Below are 19157 nucleotides of genomic sequence, written 5' to 3'. Positions count from 1 at the left end.
GAGAAGGAATTGAACTTGACAGAAATGTGAATGTCCATGACCTTGTTCTTAGAATCCCACCTCCTCATGAAGAACAGTTCAGCAAAAACTCCAAGTCTGACTTTGCCCCTAGATGAAACCAACAAATTTTAAAAATGAGAACTGTCTTTGGAAATTTCCTGGCAGTCCAGGGGTTAAGACTCTGCGCTTCCACTGCAGGGGGTACCAGTTTGATCCCTTGTCAGGGAACTGAGATCCTGCAAACTGATGGTGCTGCCAAAAAAAGAAAAAGAGGGGGGAATCGCCCTTTACTGAGCACCTACTACACACCAGCCTCTTTGATAAACTTTTCCTGTATAATATGTCATTAACCCTCATAGCAACCTATGAAGAAAGGACTCCCTTGGCTCCATTTTACAGGTGAGGAAGCTGAGGCCCAGAGAGGGCAACCGACTGGGCCTAGGTCACGTGGCCAGTGAATGTGGAGCCAACGGTCATACCCCAGTCACACCCAACTGAGTGGGATCTGGACATGGTAGGCCAAGGCCTTCTGCTGTATCACACTGCCCCCAGTCTCGGCCTGGGTGAGCTTGGGGGCAGGCAGGCTGTTGCCCCTGGGAGGAGGAGCCCAGAGGCCAGAGGCAGGAGGGCACCTTTCCCTCCCAGCGCTCCACTTACATGTCCGCCGCTCCCGATTCTGCCTGCAGAGGGCAGTCCTGAGCATGCACCAGGCTTCAGTTCCTTTAAGCCCTGGGGTCCAGAGGCTTCTGGCACTCTGCTCCTGGACTTCAGGTCCAGGAAGCGTTCTGTCCAGAAACCAACAGCCCAACCAGCCAGCCCTTCCTTCCTGGGACCAGCTTCCCCCAGCTGGGCGCACTGAAGCCATGCCTAACCCCCAAATCCTCATGGTAATGGAGGGAGCGTAAGTCAGTGGGACAAACAAGGGCTAAGGAACCAGACGCAGCAATGACACTCACATGCTGTATGTCCGGAAACAATCACTTCAGCTTATTGTGAAACGAGGCCAATAGGACAGCCCTTGCAGGGTTCAGGTCAGGAACAGACACCTAGGTAACATGCCTAGTAGACCCTTAACTAGCAAGCCCTTTGAAAGGTTGTTGCTGAACCACGAGAAGACGCTGGGATTCTTGGCCTCCGGAGGAGAGGAATTTAATCCGGGGCCAGAGATGAGGCTTGATCGCTCAGAGCTTTTGTGTAATAAAGTTTTATTAAAGCATAAAGGACATAGAGAAAGCTTCTGACATAGGCATCAGAAGGGGGCAGAAAGAATATCCCCTTGCTAGTGTTAACAGTGGAGTAACATACTCTCCAATGAATCAAAAGAATGTCTGGAGGTTGTAAAGACCTCACCAGACCTACTCCCATAATTTACATTTTAAGATAACAGGATTAGCCAGAAGGTTTAATCCAGAGTCTGTCCTCAGGCAGGATACTTTATTGTTATATAATCCTTGTAAAGACCTCACCAGACCTACTCCCATAATTTACATTTTAAGATAACAGGTTCAGCCAGAAGGTTTAATCCAAAGACTGTCCTCAGGCAGGATACATTATTGTTATATAACCCTAAGGAATGTAGAGAGAAAAAAAAGTTTGTCCTTTCTTCCTCCTTGAGAATTCCAGACCCCTCTCTCCTTGGGGACCCCTAGACTTCTTATCAACCTGCCTAGGAAGTGACTCTCTCACCATCATCACTGTTATCCATCGAGGCAACTCTGTGGTTGACTCAGGGGCTGCGGGAAGGGGAGAAAACCGAGGCTCTGAGGAGTGAACTGCCTTGCCCAAGGGCACAGGTGGTAAGAGGAAGAGCCAGGATTTGAGCCCACACGGTTAGGCTCCAGACCCTGGCCCTTCCCCTTAGACACTCTGCCACACCAGGGCCAGCACAGGGTGGATAGGGATGTGCATCTGAGGGGGACCACAAGACAGGGTGCCTGGAAGTGTCCCCAGGCGTCAGGGTGACAAGGGGGACGGCGGGTGTCCCCAGGAGGGCAGGGGTGACGTGGGATGGAGGGGTGTCTGTGGCCTCATTCCCAATCCCCTGCTATGGCCAATCCCCTCTGTGGGCAAAGTGTTCGGTGGGCACAAGGGCCCCTCTTGGCTTGGCTCTTATGGACTTCGCTGGTGGCTCAGACAGTAAAGCATCTGTCTACAATGCGGGAGACCCAGGTTCAATCCCTGGGTTGGGAAGATCTCCTGGAAAAGGAAATGGCAACCCACTCCAGTATTCTTGCCTGGAAAATCCCAAGGACGGAGGAGCCTGGTGGGCTACAGTCCATGGTATCGCAAAGAGTCGAACACGACTGAGCGACTTTACTTTCTTTTACTTTGGGTTGGGCACAGTGGATATGGGCCTGCCAGGGAGAAGCTCTATCTGGTGGGCTGGCCAGGGGGAAACCAGACCAGCCAAGGTCAGCCTTTACCAAGAGCCAGTTGTGTGCCCAGAAGGGCGGGTGGGCTTTGCTAGGACCTAGTAGATTCTCAGTCTGGCTCTCTCCCTGTAGACCAGGTGCTCCCTGGGGTGGCGGCCTGCCTGTCCCCCTCCACAGTGTCCAGCATAGCCAGGGTCTAGCACAGGACTCAGGACACTGTGGTGAATCTCCAGGCTCCTCCCAATGATTTAAGATGCATGCTCTGCAGAAGATGGGAGGTGTGCTTCTGACTCCGTAGGGAGGCTGGTATGGAGGGGAAGGGGGTGGCAGAAGCCTGGGTCCGGCGATCAGAAGGAGCGCTGCCCAGACAAGATGGGACCTGGCATGTCCAATCGGATCAGCTGCGACCTTGGGCTTGTCACTGCTTTCCTTCCCATCCCAGGGGACAAAGGCTGAAAGAAGCACCCGGGCCATGCCACGGGGGGAAATAACCTGGGCACGGCAGAGGTGACCAGCCGCTGCCACTTCAGTTTCCCCAGCGCGCGGGCCCCGGCACCTCCGGGGATCCTCCCGGCGCCCGCTGAGTGACCTTGACCCTCCGGGCCCGGCTCCCGCGCCCAGGGCGGGAGTGAGGGGGGGGGTCTCCGGGGACGAGTCCTGGCTTTCTAATCCGTCGGGGCGGCAGGGCGCTGAGGAGGCGGAGGGGCGCCGCGGGCAGCCAGGGGGCGCCGGGGCCGCCCCTCCCGCGGACCCCCCTGGCGGCGGGCGCTGGGGCGGCGCGCGCTCGGGGCGCCCGGCGCGGGGCGGGGGGCGCGGCGCTCCCCCCGCGGTGCCCAGGCCGGGGCGCGGGGCGGGCTAATCCCGTATGTAAATGGCAGCCAATGGAGGGTGGTGTTGCGCGGGGCTGGGATTAGGGCCGGGGCGAATGGCTGGCAATCTTACTGGGATTACAGAACAAAGAGCCTCCCTGCGCTCCCGCTCTCGGCTCGGCTCCCCGCGCCGCGCCCCGCCCTCCGCCGCAGCCCGCGCCGGGGGTGGGGGCCGCCGAGCGCCAGCCCCCCGGCCGGCCCGAGAGCCCCCGCCGGGCCCCCTCCCCGCCCCGCGCCCCGCTCGCCTCCCGCCCGCCCCCGCCGCCGCTCCGCGCCTCCCTCCGCCTCTCCTTCCCCCATTCTCCCGGATTAATTAAGGAGGCAGCGGCAGGAGGCTGAGTCCTGGCCGCGGGCCGGGGCCGGGGCGCCGCTGGCAGGAGCGCTTGAGGATCCTCCAAGGTAGGAGAAACTTTTGCGGGGGGTGGAGGGGAGGGCGGGCGCCGAGGCCCTTCTCCCCTTCTCCTCCCACCCTCGAGGGGGGGGGGGACCGCCCCTCCCCCTCCAGGTGTTCAGAATCTGGGTCCGGCTTTTGGGTGCCTCGGGAGGCACGTGACCGGGATTATAATTCGGGCCGGGGGCGGGGAGGGACGGCTGCCCCCACCTGCCGAGAGGGGGAGCCGGGAGCTGTCACCGCCGCCGCCCCCGCCCCCCCACCTCCGACTCCGGGGCCCTTCGGGAGGTGGGGGGCCACTCCGGACGGGCAGCGGGCGCCCGCAGGCTGCTGCAGTTGGCGAATGAGGTCAGTTGTGCTACCCGGGCGGCGGCGGGCGCCAGTGTGGGAGCTGAGGGGGGCTGGGCAGGCCGCGGCCCCCGCCCCCCCAACTCTCCCCCACCTCCGCCTTGCTGGGGCCGAGCAGATCTCCTGGCCGGTGCCCCCCCAACCCACTCACAGGCTGAGTTCCATACAGCCAGTACTGCTCCAACACAGTGGTTCCTGCTGGGGTCCCTGGGGAGGGGGGGCTGGCCTGAGTGGTGGCCGCTGGGCTCCTGATCGAGTGCAAGGGAAGGAGGCTCAGAGGATGGCAGTAGGAGGTCACAAAGGTTTCAGAGGAGCAAGTTGGGGATGCCCTGTCTGTGGGTGGTCTCTGAGTTCCCGCAGATGGGTGGGGAGGCCCCTGGAGCCGGCTAGATGCCTCCCACCACCACCACCACCATCCTGAGTCTCTGGGAATGAAGGGTCCTGGGTGCCCCAGCCTGTGGCCAGGAAGAGGGAAGGTTCCCTGGCCTGGGCCCAGGATAGAGAGGGACCGTGCCTCTGAGAGTTCTGCCCTCCTGGCCTTGCTGGAGAGGGGCTCAAGCCCTGGACATCTGGCCCTGTGACCCAGGCTCCCAGGACTAGACCTGAGGTGGGAGGCTCCTGGGTCCCGGTCACAGCCCGAGTGAGGGGGCCCGGCATGTAGGGGTCCCCTCGCCAGGTCACGCATGGATTATGCTGCTGATGAGGTGGGCAGGCCCGGACAGCTTCTCTAGGAGTGGGCATTTGCGGGGGCTCCTCTTCCTGCTCACAGCAGAAGGAAGGGGTGGCCAGAAGCCGCCCCGACCCCGCTGGCCCTCGTCTCCCTCATGTGTTGGGTTGCACCCCTGGGGGGGGACTGCTGCCCCCCGCTACTGACCCGGGGCCTCGGGACTGGGGAGGTGCCTTGGAGCAACCCATTTATTTCAGCAGCGTCATTCCCAAAGGGAAAGGGCATAAGCATCGATTATTTATTCAGCGAGAGAGGGAGGCAGTGGTGGCAGGCAGGCTGGTGGCTGCTGGCAGGGAGGGGCCGGGCACAAGGGCAGCAAGGATGGGCGCCGTCAGGTCAGGAGTGGGGGCCCAGGAGGGTGGAAGTCACCCTCTGCCTTCTTCTGAACAGAGACCTGTGGACCCAAGGGACAGGCCTGGCCGCGAGAGGACGGGATGTCAGAAGCCCCAACCTGCTTTGGGGATGTGGGGAGCTTCAGACCACACCCCATCCCGTAGCCTGCTCTGAGGGTGACCTAGAAAGTTGTAGCTCTGACTCAGAGGGTCCCAGAGGACCCCAGCGGAGGAGACGTGGGTGCCAGCTCGTTCAAAATGTGGGAGGACCTGGGGAGAAAGGTTGCAAAACTGGGTCTGGAAGATAGCACTGGAGGGGCAGGCTTAACCTACTTAGGAGGACTGTTTTCTGGATGCTGGAGGAAGGGTCATGTATTTGCAAGTGTGCTTCATTTGTTCATTTCAGGCAGCCTCTGCGAGCTGCCAGTTGTCGGTATCTGATGCTTGCAAATAGTCGGGAAGGCAGACGTCATGATAGGGGTCCGGGAGGCACCTGTTTGTGCAGCCTCCCCGTCTCCCCGACAGCCGGGGTGTCCCCAGTTTGGTAACGGCCTGTTGTTGGAGACCCCAGGTGATGTGGTGGGTGACAGCTTGGGGCTCTTGTGTCCTCAGCCTGACCTTGGAACCGAAGACCGTATCTGCCGGTCCATCCTCATTCTGGGTTCTGGTTCGAGTCCTCCGGCTCTCCTCTGGCCCCCACTGCCTCCTGGGCCCACTCTTTGAAAACTGCACCTTTCCTGAAAGGTCTTTGCTCCTGCTATTCCTCTAAACCTCAGGGCTTCCTCCCACCTGAGGGGGCGGGACTTCCTTGAATGGCCCTCCCTGCTTAGGATGAAGGTGGGTAGGGGCTGTAGAATTTGCCTTTCTCCCCTTCTCTGTCAGGACTCAGCTGGCTGTCCTGTCCTTGGGCTGGAAACCTGCCCAGGAACGTCCCCAGGACTGGCCAAGGTGCTACCTCTGTGTCCCCATGACATCCTGTCCTTCCCCATCCCGGTATTGATCTCACTTGAGAGTTACACGTCCCCGATTGTACTGGGGATTGGACGGGGACCGAGGCTTGCTTTTGGTTGCATGGTGCCCTGGGCTGCTGTTCAGTCGCTAAGTCGGTGTCTGATGCTGTGACCCCACGGACTGCAGCACTGCCAAGCTCCCCTCTCCACCGTCTCCCGGAGTTTGCTCAGATTCATGTGCGTTGAGTCAGTGACACTAACCATCTCATCCTCTGCCACTCCCTTCTCTTTTTGCCTTCACTCTTTCCCAGCATCAGGGTGTTTTCCAATGAGTCGGCTTTTCGCATCAGGTGGCCAAAGTGTTGGAGCTCCAGGGCTGCTCCCCAAATACTTACTGAGTGAATGAATGAATGAATGAATGAAATCTTGCCCCAGGGTCTGAATAGCTAAGCAGGCTCTCTCGTGTTGTTCTGAATTCCCATCTCTGGGGTAGGTCCCCACAATGGTGGGAAGTTTCCCTAAGCTTCCTGTCCCACATCCTCTGGGAGGTTCCTCCCCTCATTACCCCAGACCTGAGCCTGGGGCTCTGCTCCCCGAGTGTCATCCATGCAGTTTCTCTCGGTCCATGCCATCTGTGGGCATCTCTTTGATGCCCAGCAACCAGGGACACAGCCACATTCCTTGGGACAGACCAGCAGTGTGCGCCCAGCTCCGGGGGGCCTGTGGAGGCCTCGGGGGGCCTGTGGAGGCCTCGGGGGGCACCGGGAACAGGACCTGTAGGGTTAATTCACTAGTCCTGGCCAGCAGAATGGGACTGAGGACCTAGGGCTCAGGATCTCCTGGGGGTGTGTGTGGGGCCCGTGAGATACAAACGCTTATGGAGACCGGAAGGTGGAAGGATTGTTTTCTGTGGGAGAGGTGAAGGAGAGGGACCTGGTCAGAACACAGAGGCGGGTCACCCCGTTGGTGACAGGGTGACAAGAAGGACTCCTGGGTATAAGTGTTGAGTTGCCCAGCTGAGTCCCAAGGGGAGCCAGCCTCGATGGGCACCCAGGTTCCTCACTGGCAGGGATGTCTGGCTGGGACCATCTCACTGGGGTCAATAGTTTGTCATTTCAAGTGGTTTTTTTGCATTTGTGGTTTTCCCACATAGCGTGTGGGATCTTAGTTTCCCGACCAGGGATCCGACTCTTGCTCTTTGCATTGGACACCCAGAGTCTTAACCACTGGACCTGCAGGGAACTCCTGATATTTTGTCCCTTCAGCTGCAGTGCCATGGGTTATGTCTGACGACCGCAAAGGGGCTCAGAGCCCTGGGGAGGATGGCATCCAGGGCACCGCCGTTCTTCACTTTGGGGTGGGTTAGGTGTCCTGAGTGAGCTGGGGGAGGCTGTGCTTTGTCCAGGCGCTGGCTGGGGGTGACCGCTGGGGTGTGTCAGGCCGGGAACAAAACTCTCATTCCAGACACCCTTCCTCTTGGTCCCGAGCTGGGCCTGGCTGCCCCAGAGCTATTTGTGTGCCCACCTGTCTCCCTCCTTCAGGACCACCTGCTCCGGGTGGCCCGATTTAGCCAGTTAAAATAGGGATGTCCGGTTAAATTTGGATTTTGGTTAACTGACGGATAATTCGGTATGGGGGTTATGTGTATCCGTACTAAATCACTTCAGTCATGTCTGAGTGTTTGTGACCCTATGGATCATAGCCTGCCAGGCTCCTCTTGTCCATGGGATTCTCCAGGCAAGAATACTGGAGTGGGTTGCCATGCCCTCCTCCAGGGGATCTTCCCAACCCAGGGATCGAACTCGTGTCTCTTACATCTCCTACATTGGCTCCTCCTGGGAAGCCTGTGGGGATTATAAATGACACTACAGATTTACTTGTTTAGCTGAAGTGTAGACTGAACTGGAGATCTTGTGTTTCATCTGGTAACTCTGCCCCTGCAGCCTCTGGGCAGTGAGACGATTGGGGTTCGGGGGGAACTCGGGTGTGGTTGGGGCCTAGGCCGGGGTCAGGATTCAACCTGCGGCTCCGGGGATGGTCTAGAGTGAGATTGAATCAGGTGGTGCTGTGTGTGAGTTCCTCAGTTCTCCAGTCTGGGGTTCAAGCATCCAGATCTATTAGACCTGGGTGGTGTGGCAGGGGGAGCTCAGGGAACCCCAGTCTGGGAGGCCTTGTGTTTCAGAATCTTCTGTGCCACTGTGGTCCATGCTGCTGCTGCTGCTAAGTCGCTTCAGTCGTGTCTGACTCTGTGTGACCCCTTAGACACAGCCCACCAGGCTCCTCTGTCCACAGGATTCTCTAGGCAAGAGTACTGGAGTGGGGTGCTGTTTCCTTCTCCAGAACTGTGGTCCATACGGGGTATTAAGAGGAGTTTGCTATGTAGCACAGGGAACTCTGCTGAGCGTTACATGGCAGCCTAGATGGGAGGGGAGTTTGAGAAAGAATGGATGCACCTCTGTGTGTGGTGAATCACTTTGCTGCACACCGAGGCTAACACGGCATTGTTAATCAACATCGACCCCATGGATGTGAGTTTGAGCAAGCTCCGGGAGATGGTGAAGGACAGGGAAGCCTGGCATGCTGTAGTCCATGGGGTCGTGAAGAGTTGGGCGCACCTTAGCGACTAAACAACAACTCCAATATTAAATAAAAAGTTTGAAGAAAGAGAGTTTGTTGGGAGGAGCAGGAACTTGCTGGGGACACCCTCTCAGACACCAAATTAGGATTTGTGGTCCCAAGATTCACAGAGCCAACCCCCAGCACTGGGGGCTGTTTCTCTGATGCTCCCCCGTTGAGGCTGGGGTTATTGTCTCTGGGGGGGGGCCCCTGCCACCTGTCTGGGCTGTGTGCTCATACATAAGATGGCAGTGATGCCCCCGCTTCTGCTGAAGCCCCAGGCTGGCCCTGTGGGTTGGACCAGGAGCTTGGTGGTACATGCTGGGGGCTCTCCATTGAGGTGGGTGGGTCACCCCAGTGCAGGTCTGAAGTGGGGATGGGGTAGGAAGCTGGATGTGAGAGGCCCCAGCCTGAGGGGTTGGGGTCCTGGGCAGCTTGTAGATGCCTGGCCAGGCTGTGTGGCTGGGGGAGGAGGGCCAGCTCTGAGCTGGGGACAGCCAGGGCCATGTCCCTTCCTGGCCTGCAGCTAGAAGAGACCCTCCAGGCTGCTTCTCTCCTGGAGGCTTGGGCAGGGCCAGGCCTATTTGCTGGTGGGGTCTCAAGGTACGTTTTCCGACGCCTGGCAAGACTACTACCATATGGGGTGTGTGTATCTGTCCATCCGTTCATCGGTCTCTCCGAAGGCTGGTGAGAAACTTGGAAAAGCATATAGCTCAGGTCCTGGCATTGAGCCCCAGGCTAGCACATAGGAAGGGCTCACCCCACGTGTTACCATATATATTGTTGAGGGGTGAGGAATAGCTGGTGAAAGGCCCAGGTCTCAAGTGTGCCGTCCAAGGAGCTTGACCAGTGTCTGCATTCACATCGCCCAGCGCCTGTCAAGACATGGAACATTCCATCACCCCCCAAAAGTCCCCTCAAGCCTGTACACAGTCAGCTCGCTCCTTTTTGCCAGCCCCTGGCAACCACTGGTATGCAGCCCACGTCTAGCTTCTTTCACTCTGCATGATGCCTGGTCCGGGCACCTGGAACTGCTTTTTGGTGACTGAGTAGTATTCCACAGCACGGTTGGAGCACAGAGCCCTGCTGCTCTCGTGACGGAGATCAGGCCCTCCCAGCTTGCCGAGCCCTTACCTGGCTTGGGGCCGCCCAGCGGAAGGCGTGCCTTTTCCATCGTGTTCACAGAAGTACCCCGTCTCTGTCCCCACCTCCACTGAGAGCCGACCCTGAGCCAGGATCGCTGCACCTCTGTGTCCGCAGAGCTGGAATTTCATCCTCCGTTTCTGGTGACTTGCACAGACGGGAGGCTCCTGATGAAATTACACCTGCCTGAGGCCGCCCTCAGGGCTGCGGTCCTCCACCTGCCCGTAGTGCAGGTGGGCTCCGGGAACAGCGGATGCTCTGGGTGGGGGCAGAGGGCAGGCCTGGAGGTGTCTCAGCCATCTCCATGTGCCCCCCTCCCCGAGGAGCCTGGGAGTCCCTGGCCATGAGTCCCTGATCTCCACTTCTGTGGCTGTATGGTTTGGGATACATATTCTGTGTTTTCCTGAAACAAGGGGGTAGGGAAGGAGGGCAAACGGGAGCATGATTTAGGGTCAAACAATGGGGCTGTGCAGGAGACCCCGGTTCGATTCCTGGGTCGAGAAAATCCCTTGCAGAAGGGATAGGCTACCCACTCCAGTATTCTTGGGCTTCCCTGGTGGCTCAGCTGATAAAGAATCCGCCTGCAATGCGGGAGACCTGGGTTTGAACCCTGGGTTGGGAAGATCCCCTGGAAGAGGAAAGGCTACCTACTCCAGTATTCTGGCCTGGAGAATTCCATAGACTGTATAGTCCACGGGCATGCAAAGAGTTGGACACGACTAAGCGACTTTCACTTTCACTTCACTTTCACTTTCAACCGGGCTGTGTGACCTCCAGTGAGCTACAGTGTGTCTCTGTGCTTTGGCGTGGTCATCTGTGAACAAGAGAACAGCATGTGGTTTCCAGGGCGAGTGTGAGAGTCAGCTGGGGTCCCACAAACCCCTGGACTTCCCCAGAGCCCTGGAGGGCACGAGACCCCATCCAGGGGACAGAGGTGGGGCCGTGTGGGCCTCCAGTGACCGGTGTCCACCTCTACGCTGGGGCCACTTCTGTTCGAGTTACCTGTTGAAAAGTTTGAAAAATTCAGTTTCAAAAAACTGAAATTGCTCAGTCGCATCCAATTCTTTGTGACCCCATGGACTGCCCGCCAGGCCTCTCTGTCCATGGGATTCTCCAGGCAAGAATACTGGAGTGGGTTGCTATTTCCTCCTCCAGGAGATCTTCCCGACCCAGGTGAAGAGTTACCTGTCAGGGCCCTAAAGAAAACTTGGTTGACAAACAGCTGAGGTCCATGGCTGGCCGTGGCCGCTCTCCTGCATGTGCGCGTGGGCAGCGGCGCTGAGACTGAGGTCCATGGCTGGCCGTGGCTGCTCTCCTGAATGCGCGCATGGGCAGCGGCGCCAAGACTCTGGTTGGTCACAGACTAGTCAGGCCGATTCCAGGTCTGCTGCCTACCCACTGTGCGTGGCTTGGACGGCTGCATAACCGGCCGAGCCTCAGTTTGTCCCTCTAGGGAGTGGACACAGCTCTGCCTGTGGGCTCACGAATGGCAGCACCTGAGTGAAGCAAGTACCCAGTAGGCCCTTGGGGGTGCGCCAGGGGTTATGGCTTCCTAAGGGAACGGAGCACCGTGGGAGGCAGCAGCATGAGATTGGAGGTTTTAACGTCGTTTCTTGTGAGGATCGTGGACTTTTCCTGATGAGCTGGCTGCCCTCGCCTTTCTGCCATTGCCCCCTCCCCCGTGTCCTCAAAGGCCAGAGGCACCCTTGGGCTGTACTTGGTGGAGGGCCTGTGCAGAAGGGCTCTCAGGTGCCCCTGGGTGGCTCCCTGGAGCAGGCAGGACCCCTGCCTGCCCACCCAGCCAGCCAGCTCCAAGGTGGTCCCTTCGGGCTCCAAGGGGGTCTTGTGACGAGGCCGGGTGGTGTTTCACGTTGATCCAGGAGCTGGTTTTTCAGGTGTGGCCGCTTTCAGCAGAGAGGCCCAGCTCCGGAGAGGTAGGGCCTTTGGGACGGAGCTGGTTGCCCCTGTTCTCCACGGGTACCTGGCTTCCAGCTGGGGGTGCAGCCCTCCGGGCATGTGAGCTAACCACATCTCCCCTTTGATCCTGGTCCACTGCCCACCCGCCTGGGGCCAGTCACTGCCTGAGACACTCTGTTCTCAGCCCATCCGGGAGAGAGATGCTCTTGGTTGCCCTGGGTGGGAGACCAGTGCCCCTCCTTGGGGGTGGGCTCCTTTCGCTATGCCAGAGCTTCCCCGCTTTCCAGCAGGGTGCCTTTCAAACCAGACAGGCAAGGGTTTGAGGCCCACTTCTACCACCAGCCAGCTGTGTAGCTTCAGGAAAGTGACTTTACCTCTCTGAGCCTCATCTGAACAAAGGAGCGTGGTTGGGGTTTGGGAGGATCTGCGTGTTCAGTTGGGAGAAGCTGGTCCTCATCCCAGAGAAGAATGTTTTCTCCACTTGGTCAGATGCTGGTCCCAAAGGCTGGCCCTTGGAGAGCCCCAGGCCTGCCCCGAGAGGAGCTGGACACCACTGTCCTGTTCTGCTCTTAGCTACTGTGCTCACGGAGCATGGGTGGTGTAGTGCCTGAGTTTATGCAAGCTGGGAAAAGCCCAGAGGCCAAAGCGCTTAGTCCCAGCAGCCTGTCCACCCCTCAGCTCCTTGGAGTGGGTGATCAGGCTTCCCAGATGCCAAGCCCTACCTCGGTGCCGGGCTGTGGGCCCTGTGGCTGGGTTTTGGAGACACACCTACTCCCCCACTTGCTGAGGGCAGCCTGCAGGAGGTGGCTGGAGGGCGGGTGCGATTCTGACCCAGGAGAAGGCTGGCGTGGGCATCAGGAGTGGGGAATGAGCAATGTAAGAAAGGGTCTAGAGACGGGAAGTGGGACTCCAGATGTGGCAAGACCTTCCATGGGGACCCGTGGGACCTCATTTCAGGCCCAGGCAAGGACCTTCATCCATCCTACTGCCTCCCTCCCTGCCAGGCCCTGCCTCTTTCTGTGACAGCCATGCTGAGCTTCATCGTTTTCTAGAACATATTGCATTCCAGCTTGCTTCCCAGCGTGCTGTTGCTTCTCCTTGGAACAGGTTTTTCTGCTGCCCGTCCATCTCTCTCGGCTCATTCTTGCAGGTCTCAGCTTGGGTGTCACCTCCCTCTGGAAGCCCTCCCTGATAACCTCCTCCCAGGTCTGTGTTAGCCCCTGCGCTGCATTCCTACCGCCCAGTCTTCCTTACTTGCTGTCTTCCAGCTGCCCTTGTACTTGTCTGTCTCCCTTCAAGGGGTTGGGGCCATGCTGGCTTGTCCCCCCCACACCCCTGCCCCCGGTTCCCCCTGCTTGACACAGCGAGTGTCCTGGACCAACTTGTTAAGTGAATTAGAAGCAAGCTGAGTGCTGGGACATTCAGGGCAGGGCCTTGGAAGGGCAAGGGGCTTTCCCACCCTTCGATCACAACTCTCACTGGCCCACCCCACCATCCCCAGTTGCTGCCTCTCCTGGCCTGGCTGTGATTCTCAGAGGCATCTAGAGGGTGATGGTGGTGGGGGGCACCTTGTCTCCCTGGGCCGGGTGCAGCCCAGTTTGGGGGGTTCCCCCCTCCATGAAGGGCAGGTGGTGTGTGTGGAGAGCGCACAAGTGTGAAGCCTCAGAACAGTTAATCCCCTGGGCTATTTAGACACACGCTTTTGTGCGTGCACGTGTGTGTGTGTGTGTGCACGGCTGTGCGGTGATCCAGAGGCTGCGGCTGGTAGACCTCGCCCAGTAACTCGATGTTTGGCTGAATCCTGACCCCCAGCCTTGGACACCGACTGCCAAGTGTGTGGGGCCCCTCTAGTTGGTGGGTGGCACAGGGGACAGAACATCAGTTAGGAGCATGTTTGGCCCCACATAATAGAAGACCCGAGTGTAGAGGCATAAACCCCCGAAGGAGGGGTTTGGGCCTTCCCTGGTGGTCCAGTGGCTAAGACTCCACACTCCCAATGCAAGGGGCCTGGGTTCGATCCCTGATCAGGGAACCTGATCCCACGTGCTGCAGTGAAGGTTGGAGATCTCATGTCTCCCAGCTACGATCTGGTGCAGTCAGATAAAGAGATAAAAATAAATAGTTTTTTAAAAAATGAGTTTATGTACTCTCCCCAGGAAAAAGCCTGTAGGTTGGTCCCCAGAGCCTTAAGTAGGGGCTCGGCATGCCTTCGGGGACTTTGTTCTTTTCTTCTCTAGCATTGTTGGGTTTTTCTTTTAGTTTATTTGAAAATTATTTCCTTTAACACGTCCACTTCAGGACGTCCTTAGTAGTCCAGTGGGTAAGACTCTGAGCTTCTAGCACTGGGGGCACCGGTTTGATCCCTGATGGGGGAACTAAGAGCCCACGTGCCACATGGCATGGCCGATAAAAAGTAAAATGTACACTTCAGTGTGTTTTCGTATATTCCCAAAGTTGTGCAGTGTTCTTGTTCACCACTGTCTAATTTCAGAGCATTTCATCACCCAAAAAGAAGTTCTGACCCATTAAGTAGACGCACACACACAGACACTCACATACACACACCCATCCCCTGGCAGCTGGTTGGGGTCTGTCTGTCAGGATGGCTGATGTGACTTCTGCCTGGGGCTGGGGCCCAGGGCTTCTGTGGGGGTCCCCCTGGCACCTCCCTCAGGCACCCTTCTCCACTCCTGAGCCTCCTGGGTTGGGGGGTACCTAGGAGTACGTTGACCTCTTTTCCTTTTCAGATGGGGAAGCTGAGACCCAGAGCTGGGAAGACACATGGCTAAGGTCCCAGAGTTACAAAAATCAGGATGTGAAACCACATCTCATGACCCTCGGTCTGGGGCTCCCTGCCCTGCTGCAGGTGCCCGGGAGCCTCCCCTGGCTGCCTGATCCAGGAGGCTGGGCGGGAACTTGGAAGCAGAACAGCTGGTGGGAGGTTTGGGAGCAGACCATGGTGAATCGGGGGGCAGTAGAGGGGTGAGAGTGATCAGGGCTTTGGAAACACCCCCAGATGAGAGGAGGGAGAGTCCCCAGTGGGACTCGGTGACTGTAGATTCTGCCTGGAGGCGAGAGGCTGCTCAGTAAGTTGATGCAATGGACTGTAGGCTGATGGCCCCTGGGACCAGGCAGGAGAGAGGGGCTCCGGTTTCTGCCCCCTGGGAGCCCGTGGCGTCACCTCAGGGAACCCTCAAGCGTCATTACGTGCCCAGGTATATCCCAGGAGAGGCAGTCCTTGGGGTCTGTAGGGTGGGGCTGACGAACTGGAAGAACCACCTACAGGAGAGCCCCCTGGAGCCCGGGGTAGGGGGTGGGCAGATGGGGTGTTGGGGGTGGTGAGGCTCCCAGGGGAGGGGGACCTAGTCTTGGTGAAATGGGCCCTGCATTTATCTGGTGTGATGTTGAGTCATTGCCTGTGTGGGCCATGCTCATCCTCATGGCGCTGCTCAGAGCTCTGGAGGTGGTGGGCAGGTGGGCGTGGCATCGAGCTGGCTCACATCCAGGTGCCCGCCACCCACCTCGGGGAGCCAGTTCAGAACTATGTCAGCCCCACCAGGAGGGTTCTCTGCAGGCCTTGGGGTGGGGGGTACCTGGGAGCCCAGTGGGAGGGGACATACGGTTGCCAGGGGCACTGTCTGGGACGCTGACCTGCCCCATTGCAGGGACCAGAGAGGAGTGGTTTTCTCATGCCAGGCTCCAGACAGGTTGCTTTTAGAGCGTGAACCAGTGCCTCCTCGCTCTCTTTTCTTGGCTCGGCATCTCCTGCTTCAGACATGAGGACGCAGACTGGGTGACCCAGAGCCTGGGGACCACGTGGAGGGCTGGCAGCTCCCAGAATTCTCTGCTTTCTCCACCCTCCCTGCCCCCAACATCCTGGAAGCCCTGTGACCTTGGCAGCACCCTCTGCCCTGTTTTTGGCTCAGAGGATGACATCTCTGTATCTCTGGGGTCCCTTCTGGTGGTCAGGACCCCCAACAACTCCAGGAAGCCCACCCTGGGCCTCCCTGTGACCCCAGAAAGGAGGCCCAGCCCCTGTCCCGAAGCCCCTTGCTCTCTGAAGGGAGGCAGAAAAGACAGCTTGGAATGTTGAACCCTGGGAGAACCACTCAGCCCTTTCTGCAAACATCTACACAAGTCACTGGGCAGTGGGCTGTGCTGGGGGCTCTGCTCAGGGGAAGGGTTGGGGGGAGTCAGGCGAATGTTTGCTCCTCTGACAGGCTTTGCTTTGAAGTTGGCCCCTAAAGCTTCTGCTGTGTGCCCAGCATCACTTTCCTGGTGGGTGGGGAGCCTCAGCTGGACCCAGATCTCCCAGGGGCTGGACCCCTGCACACTCCTGAGATCATGGGCTGATGGGGGTCTGCCCATCAGCAGCGATCAGGACCTACGGAGGGAATGGTGTGACCTGGGCTGGGCTCCTCCAGGCTCTCCCTGAGTCTGGGGTTGGGCGAGGACAGCCATGGGTCACTTTATTGGATCACATCACCTGGCTAGAGCTTGAGGGGAGTCCTGGGTTGTCCCTGGTGGATCAAGGTAGCCAGGCTCACCTCACCTTACCTGAGTGAGGGTAGAGGTGGGGGTGATGAGTTTGGAGAAGGAAGTGGTGTCTGCATGAGTCTGAGTATACTCAGGAGGAGGGCCAGGGAGAGGAGCCAGAAGGAGGCTGGGAGCCCTGGCTCTCGCTGGCTTGTGTGATGGAGGGCAGGTCACCTACACACTGGGCCTCAGCCGTCCAGCATAGGGCGGATGATGGTCTAGATCCTGCCTCCCTCCATGGTGCTGGGGCCTCAGATGTGATGGTGTGTGAAAGCTTTGGCTGGAGAAGGGTGGTGGGTGTGCACTGGACCCAGTGAGCATCCAGCCTGTGAGCATCCAGCCACAAGATGCATGTCACCCCCCTGGGGACCTGGTTATTCCCAGATGGCTCGGTGGTAAAAGCTCCACAGGAGACACACGAGACGTGGATTCGATCCCTGTGTCGGGAAGATCCCTTGGAGGAGGAGATGGCAACCCACTCCAGTATTCTTGTCTGGAGAATCTCATGGACAGAGGAGCCTGGCGGGCTACAGTCCATGGGGTCCCAAAGAGTGGGACACGACTGAGTGAGCAACCCGCTGATCACCAGGACACCCCTGTGTCTCTGTCATGTTTGGTGGCCTTCCTCATCTAGAGACACCGTGGGTGTGCAGGTGGTACTTAAATAATTGTGAAAGGAATGGATGGGACTTGGGGCGTTGGCAAGTGTCGGCTAAGATGTGTGTGCGTGTAGACAGGGTGTGTGTACACACACTGGGGAGGTGGCAGGTGAAGTTAACATACCTGTTAAACGGACATCTAGATGGTGGTCACCTCCTCTCATGTGTGGGTCACCACTTACAACCTTTGGCTTCTCTTTCTTCACCTGGGAGCTCTGGGGCGGGAACTGGGCCTGATCCATCCCAGTTCTGGGTCCCGCTCACAGCAATTGCCATGAAGATACTGTGCAGTCAGAGTCCCAGGGCTTCCCGGGTAGCTCAGTGGTAAAGAACCCACCTGCTGATGCAGGAGCGCGGCTTCGATCCCTTGTCGGGAAAATCCCTGGAGAAGGAAATGGCAACCCACTCCAGTATTCTTGCCTGAAAAATCCAATGGACAGAGGAGCCCGGTAGGCTACAGTCCACAGGGTTGCAAAGAGTGGAACATGACTGAGAACACCCGTATCAGTCAGAATCCCACGGTATCCTTTTGGTGGATGAGAGGCTCAGGAGAGTGGACCGGAATGGGACTAGGGGGGCCCCCGGAATGGGGAGGTCAACGAGAAAGGGTCCTGGGGGCAGGGTGTAGTGTCAGGATTTAAAAGAGCATGAACAGGGACTTCCCTGGTGGTAAGCTTCCAGTGAACGGATCCTGAGTTCAAACGTGGTCTGAGAACTAGATCCTGCATGCCACATCTAAGAGTTAGCAGGCTGCAACTGAAGATACCGCATGCTGCAACGAAGATTGAAGAGCCCATGTCACGACTAAGATGCGGCACAGCCAAATAAAATATTTTTTAAAAATAAGTAAAATAAAGGAGCAGGAACAAGAGGGCTGGAGAGCATCCAAATTGGGGGGGTTGAGGCCTGTGGACAGGCCAGCAGTGAGGAGCCAGTGACTCTGGTGTGTGCTCTGGGGCAGATCGGAGCAGGTATAGAGGGCGGATGGCTGGGCAGGGCGGTGGTGCACCTTCCATCTGGACCTGAGAACTTCACACCCAAGGACTCGCCTTCCCAATGGGGAAACTGAGGCTCAGGGAGGGGGGTGGTGCCCAGGCTCCACTTCAGGGTGTCATCAAGAGTTAGAAGCCAGGTCCCTTCCCTGGGACCTTAGCCCTCCACCCCTGCTGGCTCAGAGGTCAGGGCAGTGGGTGGAGTGGGAGCCATAAAGAGGAGGAAGGAGGGAGCCGGCGGGCGGGGCCAGGTTGCCAGTGGAGGGTGGGAGCCTGGGTGCCAGCCCAGTGCCTGGGGGATTAGCTCACCCACAAGTGATTAGCTTTTTTTTTTTGGCTTAGTCTTTTCCTAACAAGAAAAGGCCTGAGGCTCTTCGTCCACATCCTTCTGAGAAGTCCCGTTTACGTCTGGTGAGGGAGCTCTCGGGAGATGCGGTCGCCGTGGGGGCTGGCACCACCCCAGTGCTGGCTTCTCCCCACCGTCTCCAGACACCCAGCCCCCCAGCTCTACACATGCCCGAGAACCAGTGCATATGGTACACAGCTGAGCTGCCCAGGGGCAGCTGAGTGCCAGGCCTTCGTTTCCCTCCCGCCCAGCACTTAGGGGAACAGAAGGGCCCTTGTGCTGCCTGTCAGGAGCCCCAGGTGAGCTCACCTGGAGTTGATGAGACAGGTGATGTCAGGAGAGACAGCCACTCAGCAGGTGACGTCAACGTGAAGTCATCCCGGCTGCTGCTTCAAAGAGCCTGAATGATCTCCAGGCTGGAGGCAGACACTTTCACATCTTATCTCACACATGGTCCTTACGATGCTAAGACCAGCAGATTTGGTGGCGCCGTTCTGCTCAGGAGGAAACAGGAATGGAGAGTTTGGGTGCCCAGTGGGAGTCATAGGCCGGTGATAGCTGGGTGGATACCAGACCCCAGCTTTGGTGCACCCTAAAGCCCCGGAGAAGGCACTGGCACCCCACTCCAGTACTCTTGCCTGGAAAATCCCATGGATGGAGGAGCCTGGTGGGCTGCAGTCCATGGGGTCACTAAGAGTCGGACACGACTGAGCGACTTCACTTTCACTTTTCACTTTCATGCATTGGAGAAGGAAATGGCAACCCACTCCAGTGTTCTTGCCTGGAGAATCCCAGGGACGGGGGAGCCTGGTGGGCTCCCGTCTATGGGGTCGCACAGAGTTGGACACGACTGAAGTGACTTAGTAGCAGCAGCAGCAAAGCCTAGGCATTTGCCCCCCCGCCTCCTCACACTGAGAGGGGCAGACAGGACAGCATGGGGACTCAGGCCAGCCAGCTGG

The 19157-nt window shown here is 58.3% G+C and overlaps 1 protein-coding gene across 6 annotated transcripts in view; it reads left to right on the top strand.

Annotated features, from left to right (window-relative positions):
* Positions 1 to 3256: 3256 nt before the first annotated feature.
* The window catches only part of GTF2IRD1 (GTF2I repeat domain containing 1), a 118132-nt gene continuing 102231 nt past the window's right edge, over positions 3257 to 19157 (top strand). For 2 of the 6 annotated variants that reach the window (XM_061401866.1, XM_061401861.1), the window contains exon 1: positions 3474 to 3640. The gene's annotated coding sequence lies outside the window, so the exon portion shown is untranslated. Of the gene's footprint in view, positions 3641 to 19157 lie in introns of all 6 variants that reach the window. The other 4 variants (XM_061401868.1, XM_061401865.1, XM_061401870.1 and 1 more) reach the window with 3 other exon arrangements.

Source organism: Bos javanicus, chromosome 25 (assembly GCF_032452875.1).
Source record: "Bos javanicus breed banteng chromosome 25, ARS-OSU_banteng_1.0, whole genome shotgun sequence".
Classification (NCBI taxonomy): domain Eukaryota; kingdom Metazoa; phylum Chordata; class Mammalia; order Artiodactyla; family Bovidae; genus Bos; species Bos javanicus.
This window is presented reverse-complemented; position numbering and strand designations above follow the sequence as displayed.